Source organism: Euprymna scolopes, chromosome 14 (genome assembly GCF_053919585.1).
Source record: "Euprymna scolopes isolate OS-2025 chromosome 14, ASM5391958v1, whole genome shotgun sequence".
NCBI classification, from domain to species: domain Eukaryota; kingdom Metazoa; phylum Mollusca; class Cephalopoda; order Sepiida; family Sepiolidae; genus Euprymna; species Euprymna scolopes.
In genome coordinates, this window is record NC_136495.1 from 10,316,051 (window position 1) to 10,328,519 (window position 12,469).

A 12,469-nucleotide genomic window follows, 5' to 3' on the forward strand; every position below is an offset into this window, starting at 1 on the left:
TATTTGAAGCTTTTGTTTGTTCAAGTATAGATGTATTGTCAATTAAAATCTTCCTAATTGGTACAGGAGACTGGAATGTTGATTAGACAAGTTATTAAATGTTACATTGTTTTCGAAGCGCTGCATGGTTAATCACCTCGGGAAAGTGGTGGTAGTCTAACTACTGTATATACTTTCACTTCCATTGTCAGAAAAACAGTCTCCCTGAAGGCATTTGAATTCATAATTATTTGACAAAAAACGTTTATTTTATTTAATGAAATAACCTTTATAGAAAAAAAAATCCTGAGTGTACATGCATATGTGAAAGGTCAGTGACCCTCAATAGGGATCTCTTTTTCACATACAAGTCAATCCTTGATCACAGACTAATGTGGCCTGTGCTCGTCTTTCACAGGGAACTCTTTGTAAGGTATCTCAGCGTAGTAGGACACGTCAATCGATTTGGTCAGAATCAGTTTCACCTTCGGGTTTATAGGCCGCTGCTTCGTCGATCTGTTACACTAGAAATGAATCAATTTCATGCACGGAAAAGAAAGAATACTTTATTATATCTATTATATCTAATGTTTAATTGAAGATGGATTTACAAAATATAAACGCATATACAATTCTCCAGTTGTTTTTTTTAACAAAACTCTACTGAGTCCCAATTAAATTAATTACTTCTGGTTTTTGCGGTCGTGATAGTTCGGGAAGAGAGAGGGGGTGACCCTTTGATTTCTCTTAAATCTCAGCTCAAACTACCTATTTTGGCGCGAAATGACCCGTTGATTTATTTTAGTGACGGGGAAGGCCGAGCTACTGACTGAACCAATCATTACTAATTACACCACCTCAGGGGAATCCAAACAATCCTGAGTCAGCACTCGTTTGCATCGAAAACGACATTATGTTTCGTAATGTCTCTGAAAATGAAATCAAATTGTCGTTTAGACCAAACAATAACATTTTTAATTCAAATCTTTCTTTCATAAAGGGTTAGTTGCTGTCACACGGGCATACAACTAAACTTAACAAATAAAACAATTATATCTGTCCAACATTCTCCAGTATTTCAGGAGCCTCAATATCCCTAATTAGGGAGCCCAATCGCTCCCTAGGATGGTCACGCCGCACACGCACACATACACCCATATATATATTTATAATATTTATATATATATATATATATATATATATATATATATAAATGAAATCAAAAGGATATAGGGTTTACCTGATATATGATATATGGTAAACTTCAAACTAATAATCAGTTTTTCTAATTAAGCCGATGATGAAAGTTCTCATACTGATTCTCTCTTCTTTTATTGTTCGGCCTCATATAACTTGAGACCGACTTCTCTTTGGGCTACTGGACTGTCCGGGTTAAAAAAAAAACAATTTTCATTATTTCAGCTGTTTTGAAGGCTTTCCAATCGATTATATGCATCGTAACACCGGACTTATTTTGGACTCCATTGTCTCTAAAGAACTATTTTCGCATTTCGAATCAATTTCAGTGTATTTTCATGCGAACTGAAATATTTTGCGCGGTTTGTTTTTATTTTTATTTTTTGTTTACATAGCTAACATTTTTTCACTTCTTTTTTATTTGGCAAGTTATAACTACAATAAATAGCTGTTTCCCTTAATGCCTTAACTAACAAATTCTAGCATTCTAAATGTAATTTGTTGATTTATTTATGTCCTCTGAGAAGAATAACAAGTATAGCATTCTTTGAAACTCGGCTGAATAAGGACTTTTAATTTTTTTTTGGAGTATTCGGTCGAACAATAAATTTGGATTGTAAAGTTCAACTTACAGTTTTAATTTTCTTTGTCTTATATATAAATATATATATATATATATATATATATACGCGTCTGTGCGTGTGTGTGTGTGTGTGTGTGTGTGTGTAAAAAACTTCTCAAGCATTATTCAAAAATAACCTCTACCTGATTCACTCCATTAACCCTTGGCGACGAATAAGGACTTTTGCTTGATAAGCGGTGCATTTTTTAAAAATGATACGGCAATACCAATAGTAAGGAAAACTAGTTCTACTTCGTGCCTTCGCCAATTGTATTATTTCGTAGATGGCAACAATACAAACGATATGATTTGAACTAAGAGTAGGCGTTTCCATAAGCGACTATGTTATCCACTATGTAAATCAATAACACCTCAATTAATTAATAAGAGGAATCTTATCTATTTTTGTCCGGAAACAATTTTGGAACGTTGGATTTACAAATACATTAAAACGCAATCATTAATTTAATAATTAACGGTTGCTGCTTTCTAGAAATAGTATAAAGAGACGGATCTATTGATAAAATAGTATAAAGAGAGGTTTCCATTGATAAGATCATCTTATCGCGTTTGAAATGAATTACAGAGCTGAAAGACCGTTTGTCGTAAAATTCAGCGGAGATACTTATCTAGAATGTCGGTGATTTCATGAAGCGAAAACGGATAAGAAGGAGGAGAAATGATGAATTCTAGGCTAAAATCTGGACTACTAAAACGATATGTATTGCGCTGATAGAATCCATATTAAAAGTAAGTATTATTTCTGACTGTTTGTCAATAAGAGGCACAAACATTACAATGTATACAGATTGGGCATAAAGGAATTTAGTTGTTTCATAGTCAGTAATAATTTCATTAAGCGTCCTTTTTCATCTTCTAATCGCATACTCTAAACAATATATATTAATTGACCAAAGAAAATTGAACAAGATGCCAAAAAATTAGTCTCGAATTCACCTTTTGCTGGTAGGGTTAATAACTCATATACAACTAGTATAAGTAATACTGCTACCCTATGATGATTGCTACGTCTTTACAGAAGTCGACTGTAGAGCATCTATGCGGATATAAATGTTTCTTCAAACAAGCTACACACTTGCAAACTCATTCAAATATGAGAGGGGAACTTGCAAGTATTTGGTGTTGTTTGTAATCGAACTTTTTAATACAATATATGCCCGCGCTTTGTGTGCGCGGGATTGCCTGACAAATTACACCAGCAACGACACTTTTTACTTCATTGACAGCGTAAAAAAAGGATTGACAACCTTCCCCCCTGCAGTTTTCTTTTTAAACAGAAGAGTTGTTTCAATCATTTTTAACACCAGCGATACTTCGAATATATTGGATTGAGCTTAAATATTTTATTCTTCTATTTAATACCTGAACAAAGAGAAAGCACCTTGTATACACAAGAGAAATAATTTATATTTCTCCTTCCAACCCCGTCGAGGTTGTCGAAATTATCATTGACAACATTTCCTTGCAAGTATTTCCAGCCAGTGGAAAAGGTTATAGAGTAGTGTTTTGGTGCCGATTGCAATTATAAACAAAAACCAACGATTACTTGTGATTATGTCACGTGATCGACCTGAGGGAGCGATTTTGACTCTCATTGGGAAGCATCAGACTTCCCAGGGGCCGAATAAAGCAGGGTAACTATGCTAAGATAGCTTTAAATATCGCGGTCAACAGCGGATATCCCAAAGACCTATAGTAGATATAGATATATATTTTATTTCATTGTCAAAATAGATATATTTTGCTTTATTATTTGAAAATCAGAGATATATTTGTTATTCGAAAAATAGAAGATAGGACATTTTGGTGTAGTGGCGTTGACAATGTCTGGCCTGGCGAACCAGTACCGAGGAACTCTGGAGGTCATGGGAATAGATATTATATGTTGGTCCCAGATTGCAAAGCTAGTGATATGGCTGAATTTCACACCCACAAATTTGAGTTCCCAAATGCGTGTCGTTATTTGATTGGTTTGGGGAATTTTCCACCCGAACGCACACACAACTATATAATACTAATGTCGCTCGAAATTAACCAGTTTTTGCGCGAAACCTGAAGTAAAAACACCGCTCCCTGAAAACGTGAGCAACACACCCTCCTCAGACCCGTCTGAGTGCCGTCTCCACCCGAAACTTTATTAAACACAATTTATATATTTGTAAAATATTAATGTAACAATAGTCTTTCCCATTCTTCGCTGACATTCAAGCTGAGTAGATGTTGGCCTGGATAAGTGATTACATGATTGCAATGAAGACATTCGACATTATAAGAGAAATATACACGTTGTATCTAAGGTCAACCGGGAAACAGAAAATCACACTTTTTACGTTAAATAATTCAGTCAAAATGACTGAGAGTAAAAGCCAAGTATATCACAGATTGAACTTAATCTGAAATAAAATCAAAACGTTATGTACAATGTAGGGCAGTAGATTCGAGAGTTTCGATCAGATTTACTGAGATCTCACTATCGTTTAATCTACAGAAGTCTCGTCAATTGTCACGTCAGGGACAGGAATTAATTTGTTAAGTGTGTTGCGGATCGATTTGTGTCATATCATTAATGATATCGAAGACATTTTGTCAGGCGGGACATTCGCTAGTAACTGAAAAAGCTTTTAAATTAAAAATAGCGCCATTAAAGTTGATTTCATTCCGCTTTTGTTTAGTTATTTAGAAGTAGTTTCGAAAAATCGAGATTATTATCTTTTCATAAATAAATGATGCATTCATGAGACAGGCTGTTAAGGTGAAACGATTTGAATGTGTTCCCTTCATTATCTTTAACCTAAAAGAGATGAGCTCGGTGTCATTTGGTACGCATTGACATAAACAATACAATGTACTCAACAGACGTACACACGCAGCACGCACATATACATACTCACCCCCATATATATATATATATATATATATATATATATATATATATATATGTGTGTGTGTGTGTGTGTGTGTGTGTGTGTGCGTGTGTGTATATATATATTGTAATAATGCGTTGTTTTTTCTTTCAAACGTATAAAATAGGTATTTATTTTATTCAAACTCAACCGGCCCTTCTAAAGAAGAAGAAATTTTAACGTAGACCCCGCGTGACTTAACGAACCGTTCCGATATTTAAAAAACTACCGTAATAAACAACGAACGGGCTTCTATTTTCTGATGATCTGCCTCAGCAACAACATGGCAAAAAAAAAGAAAGAAAACATACTGATGATGAGCCTTTGCCTCGAAATATATTTATGGATTTCAACATAATTTTCAAACAAAATAAATGTCTGTTTAATTTTTAATAATGCGTTGATTTTGGTTTCAAACGTATATAATACGTATTTACTTTATATATATATATATATATATATATATATATATATATATATATATATATATATATATATATATATATTTTTATTACATTTTCACCCCAAACAAGGCACATTGCAACTTATGTGTAGGGGGCTACTATCAGGGGAAACATCTACTGGGGTACTATGTAGGGATTAGGGCAGCGAGATGTTGGTTCACGTTGCACTTGAACTTATGCATGTCAGTACAGTTGGGGAAGCAGTGACCTGGAATGGAATTCCAAAGTCTAGCAGTTCTGGGGAAGAAAATACTAGAGTAGAAAGATCTTTTACATCTAGGGATCTCTACAGTGTGGGGGTGGGATTTTGCAGCTTGTCGGGTCTGTCGAGGGTGTTCACGTCGTGGGGGCACAAGTGCTTGCAGTTCTTTAGAGCATTCACCATTATAATACTTGTAGAACAGGCAGAGGGATGCAACGTTTCGACGATAGGACAGAGGCTGAAGTTTAGATGCCAGTTTAGGGCCTATCAGATTTGCGACTCTCTTTTGAACCCTGTCAAGGAGCGAGAGACTAGTAGCCGATGCACCGGCCCAAATATGACAGCAATACTCCATACATGGGCGAATAGTGGCCTTATAGAGGTGCAGGATACTTTCGGGTGTTAAAAGTTTTCTAGCACGGTAGAGAGAGCCCACCTTCCTTGCAGCGGCCCTGGCAATGCCCTCGATGTAATTGTTCCAACTCATGTTTCCTGTGAACGTTAGGCCAAGGAGCTTGAGAGACGTACTCTCAGATAAAGAGTCGTTGGCCATTGCTATAGGTGGTAGAGAAGGTTTCTTGTAATTATTGAATAAAACCAGTTTTGTCTTGGTGGCATTGAACGTTACCATCCATTTTTGTCCCCATTCCACTACTGATTGGAGGTCATCCTCTAGTGTTTCTGCCATTACTTTAGATATATGTTCGTTTGTTTTCCTGTCGTGCCTGCTATAGAGTGTGGTGTCATCAGCATATATACCCATCTCAGAGGCAATCTTGTCGGGGAGGTCATTTATGAATATCAGGAACAGCAGAGGTCCAAGGATAGATCCTTGGGACACTCCCGCATTTATATCATATTGTTTAGACGTACGACCGTCGAGGACAACCTGGATTTTTCTCTTATCTAAGAAGGATTTAATTATGTTAAGTATTCTACCAGTGATACCGTAAGATCTAATCTTCCTGAGGAGACCCTCATGCCATACCCTGTCAAAAGCCCATATATATATATATATATATATATATATATATATATATATTATATATATAACATATATAATATATATATAATATATATATATAATATATATATATATATATATATATATATATATATATATATACACACACACATGAAGCTCTCTAAAAGCAGGGGGCAAGAGTCATTATAAATAGGCATTTGATGAGGGACCAGATCTTAGAACTACCGACTATCAACATGATGGTGGTAGGTTCAATCGCTGGCTTAAGACGGGTGTTAGAAAATTATAAAAATTCAGAAGACATTATATGTATCATGCTCAATAATTCTTTTTAAAAACATTATTAAAAATTCAGAGAAAATTAAAGTACAATGTCCGCAATAAGTTGTTCCTTAAAAATAACTGACAACCTAGGCCATCAATAAGACCTTACTCCATAAGTAATCTATTTTTCTGTAAAACGTGGTAAAGTTCAGAAAACCAAGTAAAATCGTGCCTGTTAGTGTTTCTGTTGTAACTCATTATGAGATCTTACTTAAACGATATAGGCAACCATGGGGGACAATCTTTACAAATATAAATATTAACTAGTTTATATTTTTACATAAATATATTAACATATTTTACAAATACAATTACAACAACTAACAATTAATTTTGGTCTATTAGCTAACTAGTTAGTTATTCCTAATTAGTGATAGAGGAGAATGGTGGACCCTCTTCCATTACAGAAGCAAAACTACACGTGCACACCTCATGACTTCGACGATCAAAGAGAAAGTGATTCGGAAAATTGCATTGTGATTTTTTTCAGTGTATTCCTCCGCGCGACCAAATCCCCCCCCCCCCGCGATATCTCAATGGAAAATGACGCCACAGCAACAACCGGTGGCACGATATAGTGGCACACCTAAATTAGAAGAGTGTGCTGATTCAGCATAAACGAAATTACGAAGATCGAAAATGTATATCCGGATATAGTTTTAGATTAGATTTTAGATTATAGTTTCAAAATATGGGCTTATTATTTAATGCAAACCTAAAATGCAGCATCTGTTATTTCTCTCTACAAATGATACGGAATCCATTGCGCTTCCACATACCGTGTAAGAAACACTGAACCTAAAAGCTATTCTAAAGACTGTTTTTGAACCCGCATTACCAAAAACTGCTAAAATTCAACATTACATAATATCCGAGATTAATCGTGCCAAAATGCATTTTATTTTATTTTAAATGCTCCTTCTTCAGGAGATTTGACAGCGGAATAGATTATTTAATTGATATAATAATCCAATGATTCATTTTGCACTATGAAACATTTACTTTTAGAAATACTAGGTATTTCGGAGCCTTATATTCTTATTAGATTAGAGTAAAGTACTCGGTTCCAAAAATTTCAGAGCGACATTTAGCTAAGAGGATAAATGAAGGGATAGTAATGGATCTGCTATATAAGTGAAATATGGACAATAGGTGTGCTGGTCTTAGATTATTAAACAAACGTAAGGGAATTTTAGTTAGCTCAGGCTCGCTAGTGAAGGTACTATAAGGAATAGTTGGTCCATTGATAATGGTTGGGATAGAACGCACACTTCTGTTCAGGATCCTATTTGTTATTTGCCAAAATTGGTGGGAACAAAGCCGCTGATCAGCTACCTTGGATTTAACAGACTGGGCATATAGCCCTCTTGCAATTTTTATTACTGGCAGTCCTGACAGCAGCTTTAGTCTCAGTGTATCTATTACGTTGGTAGCTATTGCAAAAGTGATTCCTGTTCGCGATAGCAGCAGCACATTCTGGGGAGAACCATGGCTGGCTGTTAGGTTTTTGTTGGAATATTTTAGATGGTATGAATTGGTCTATGCCTACAATTAACAATTCGGTCAGGTCTGATACTAAAGAGGACACTTCCTTTTTAAACAAGGAGTGCAGAGGTAAATCAGATATGAATGTACGGAAACTATCCCAGTCAGCCATACAGTATCAGTATACAGCACGGTGTAAGGGGTACATCATGGGACTTACTACATTTCGTTTTTATCTTAACTGATACAACTGAGTGGTCGGAGGATCCTAGACGAGAATGAACGGAACATGAACATAGCTCAGGGGAAGTTGAGAGAAAAAGCACTAGGAGGCTTGCATATTGACCTGGTGTATCGGGTACACGGGTGGGTTCGCGAACAATCTGAGTGAGGTCATAAGCAATGGCAACATCATGACAAAACCTCCCCTCATCGTCAGTCTTATTTGATTGGGTAAGCCATTCCACGTTATGGACGTTGAAGTCACCACGGATGTGGATGTTAGCCGAAATAGTGCAGACAGGATCTGGTCTATTTTCTCAGATATGCTCTTAAAGATAGTAACTCCGCTGTTGTGGGGCCGGTAGAGGCAAATATAAATGCAGTGGTGTTAGCAAGTGCAACTGGGAAGCACATATAGGGTAAGTTAGGATCTTCTCTAGAGATATCCCTGCCACACGGGAAATCATCCTTAATGTAGGCACATATTCCATGCCCATGACGATCTTGGGGGTCATATTTAGCTGTTAAATTATAGTATCCGTTAATTATGAACTCATCTAGGGAAGTGGTCGGCCCTGTTCCAGTTTCGCTTCGAAATAATATGTTCGTTTTCGTCTCCTGTTATTGGGTTTCAACCTCTGGAAGGTTGGAACGTAGACCCCTGATGTTTTAGAAGGAGACCTGGTAGTAGGGGTCTACGTTGGAAGATGGGGTTCTAGGTATATTCGAGTTTTTTTTTTCTTGAGATATTTCATGTTGAGGTTTTGGGATTTGTGGAAATAGGTCGGCATATTTAATTAAGGCAGTACAGAGAGGGAAAGTAAGAGAGAAAAAGACAGGATTTTTTGTAGCACACGAAAAGGTAAAGTCGTAACTATTACCCACTAGTATGGCATCGAGAGGCCCCACCAGAGATCCACTCACCAAATGGCAATACCCAGTACTTTGCACCTACTGATTAGACAGCCTCCTTAGTGGTTAATCCAAGGTTCGGGTCCCTGACTATCAGGCGGATAACGTCAGCCCAGATAAAACGTTTACCTCCAGCACCCTTACTAGTTACATGGCCACAAGGATAGACATAGAGACATAAAAATTTCCGACATCTCAGACTACTGTTCACCAAGTACTACCGACCTTTAAGCAGCTTTTTCTTCATTCTTTGTCAGAAAAATCACTCATTGAATGAGGACTGAGGGACAAAAAAGGAGAAGCAAGAGTTACTGAAGCTGCCGATAACACATCCACTGTATTATCTAGTTTCCATTAAAAAAAGGGAGGAGGGGAATGGGTGCAAGTGACTTATTTATATCTAAGTAGTAAGTCCGGTGCTACGTTATCAATTCAGGACACTTTGGATGATAATCTCCCCTCCCATATTAATTGGTAGAAGTTTGTCGTTATCTATCTCGAGTTTGAATAATGGAGCTTGACCTTTATAATTAAAATCCTATAATTAACTTTTATCAATTTATAAGTTCGGCTTAATATTAATTTGCATTCGAGTTTAGATAATTATTCAAGGTTTTCATTTACGAGGTTCGTTTACATAGGTGACTTTTTCTTTGCTAATGTCACTGTATTATATTTCGAATATAATAGAAAATACGATTTACTATATTAGATTGTTTGGTTGGCTAGCCAGGAAGCAAGCATTTTCAATAAAGGCAAGCTTGCAGTAATAGTATATATTAAGTATATTACTTAAATAAAGTCCTCACTTTATCTACTCTAATAGAGAAAAATAATTCCCGGCATTATGTTTTGTTTTTATCACTAGTTTACTTTGTAGCATGGGGGGTCACGAATAAGACAGGAAATAGATACAAATAAATACAAATACATAAATAAAACAAGAAAAACAAGTTTAAACAAGGTAATATGAAAAACATTTAGGATGAATTTTAAAAATACTTAACGTCCGTTTGCCATAATAGTCCTGCGTCTTTTTGCCAACTGGCATATTGTCGTGTCTTTCAAGAGCGTAAGAAGATTTCTATTTCCGGTTGGAAGATTTCTATTTCCAGGTTGAATTTGGGGATATCAAAACCAAAGCAAGATATGATGAAAATAAAATTAAAATAGATAAACCCCATAATTTATTATACCATAACTGTTCACACTGAAACACTTATGAAAATACTCTCTGGATCTATATTAAAAAACCTTGTCAAACTTTGTGACATATTTCCATTCTATATGGGTCAGGCGCGAACGCAGACCCCATAATTTTATTATACCATATTTCTTCAAATGAAACATAATTATCAAAGTATAATTGTCGCAGATAGATATGAAAAGTCTTTATTAAAGTTTGTGCCTATTTCAATTCTATGGAGGCCAGGCGCGAACGCAGACCCCACAATTTTATTATACTATTCCTATTTAAGTTAAAACATGCTTATCAAAGTATTATTATGTACATATATATCAAAAACACTTGTAAACGTTTTTTTTTATTTTTAAATATTTTATTTCCATACTTTGTGGACCAGGCGCGTTGGCAGACCCCACAATTTTTATGAATGTTCATTATGCGAGATCAAACATACCCATTCCTGTGTCTCGATACATCTTCTATCATTATATGTGATCAATTTTCTATATTTGCTGTATGAGCCTTGGCACCATCCTGCTGCCATGCCCATGTTTTGTTGTCCATTTCAGTTCGTATATTGCTAAACATCTGTGGACACATCTCACAATAAACTTGTTGGTGTACTGTTTTTTCTACCTGGCTTCAGGTCTCTAATAATATCCTTCAAGTAATCGAGGAGTCCAGGAAACAGCAGCATAACAAAGAACAGATGCCTGCATATTACCATATTCCACAGATCTTCTTCAGGTATGTCAGTTTTTACATGCACTTCTGAGTAAATGCGATCATTTTGTCTGCTCAAAGCGGCTGCAAGGAGAATCTTGCCTCGTCTAAAAACCATACACTTCTCCAAGCAAACTCTGGTTAAAAATGAGCAATCAGAGCAAGCGACTTGTTTTCCCGCATTTCCCGATGTCACTCAGTGAGTAGGTCACATTTTATTCGACGGTAGTATTTCAGTTCACTTTCTTTGGGAATTTCAACACTGATATTTTCGATATATTGAGATGTCGAACGATTTCTCGTTGACTGAAATGACGTCTCTCTATTGCACCGCGTCGCACAAGTTAATCAGTTTAATCCTTCACCGTGACACGTGCTTCGTCTGAAATTTATTTCTTTCGTCTGGTTCTTTTTTGGCGAGTACCAGCTGCTTCAGGACCTTCTTGTTTCAAAGTTGCAACAACATTATCAAACTCTTGCGTTGTAATCGTTTTAAAAAAAATTCGGTAACACGACCAGACATTTTTTTGCCCCCAAGTATGATTTTTATTTTTGAAAATAATTATCACCTGATTTTGTAAATATGAAAGCAGTTTCCTGCTGCTTTCATCCATGATGTGGGTATCAAAATCTAAATCGGAGAAATAGATAAAAAAAGATGCAATGAAATCAATATGCAGATTGTACACCTATTCGACTACAAAAGAACCAATCAATAAATAGCAATCACGCATTGCATTCATGATCTAAGCTGGCCTTCAAATTTCCCGCTTTTCTAGCGACCACACTATATATGTTAATAGTGCTAGAAAAGATCTACTGCAATTCGTATTTTAAGGTGAATTTTATTCTGATTTTATATATTTTGAATATAAAAGTAGAAGATGTTATTTTACTTAACATTGATTTATTTATTGACTTATTTAAAAGTTTACTGTTAACAATAGCTGTAATTATTTCTAAGTTTTGAATATGAATAATGAGTTTTAAACTTATAGAGGGTAGATATTTTTGTAAACTTTGTTTCATTGCACTCTTGGCATTTGCAAAATGTTTGGCAACTTGCATTGATAGTAAGCCTTTATTAACATAAGCTTTTATTAAGCTAATCAGAATTCAGATAACAGTTATTCTTGTTGCATCTTTTTTCCAATAGGTGGAACAACGAAGCCAATATAAAATTTCGTTTTTGTTGAGTTTTCCTAATATAGAAGTCTAGCGTTTTATTCGAGAGGGGTTTAATA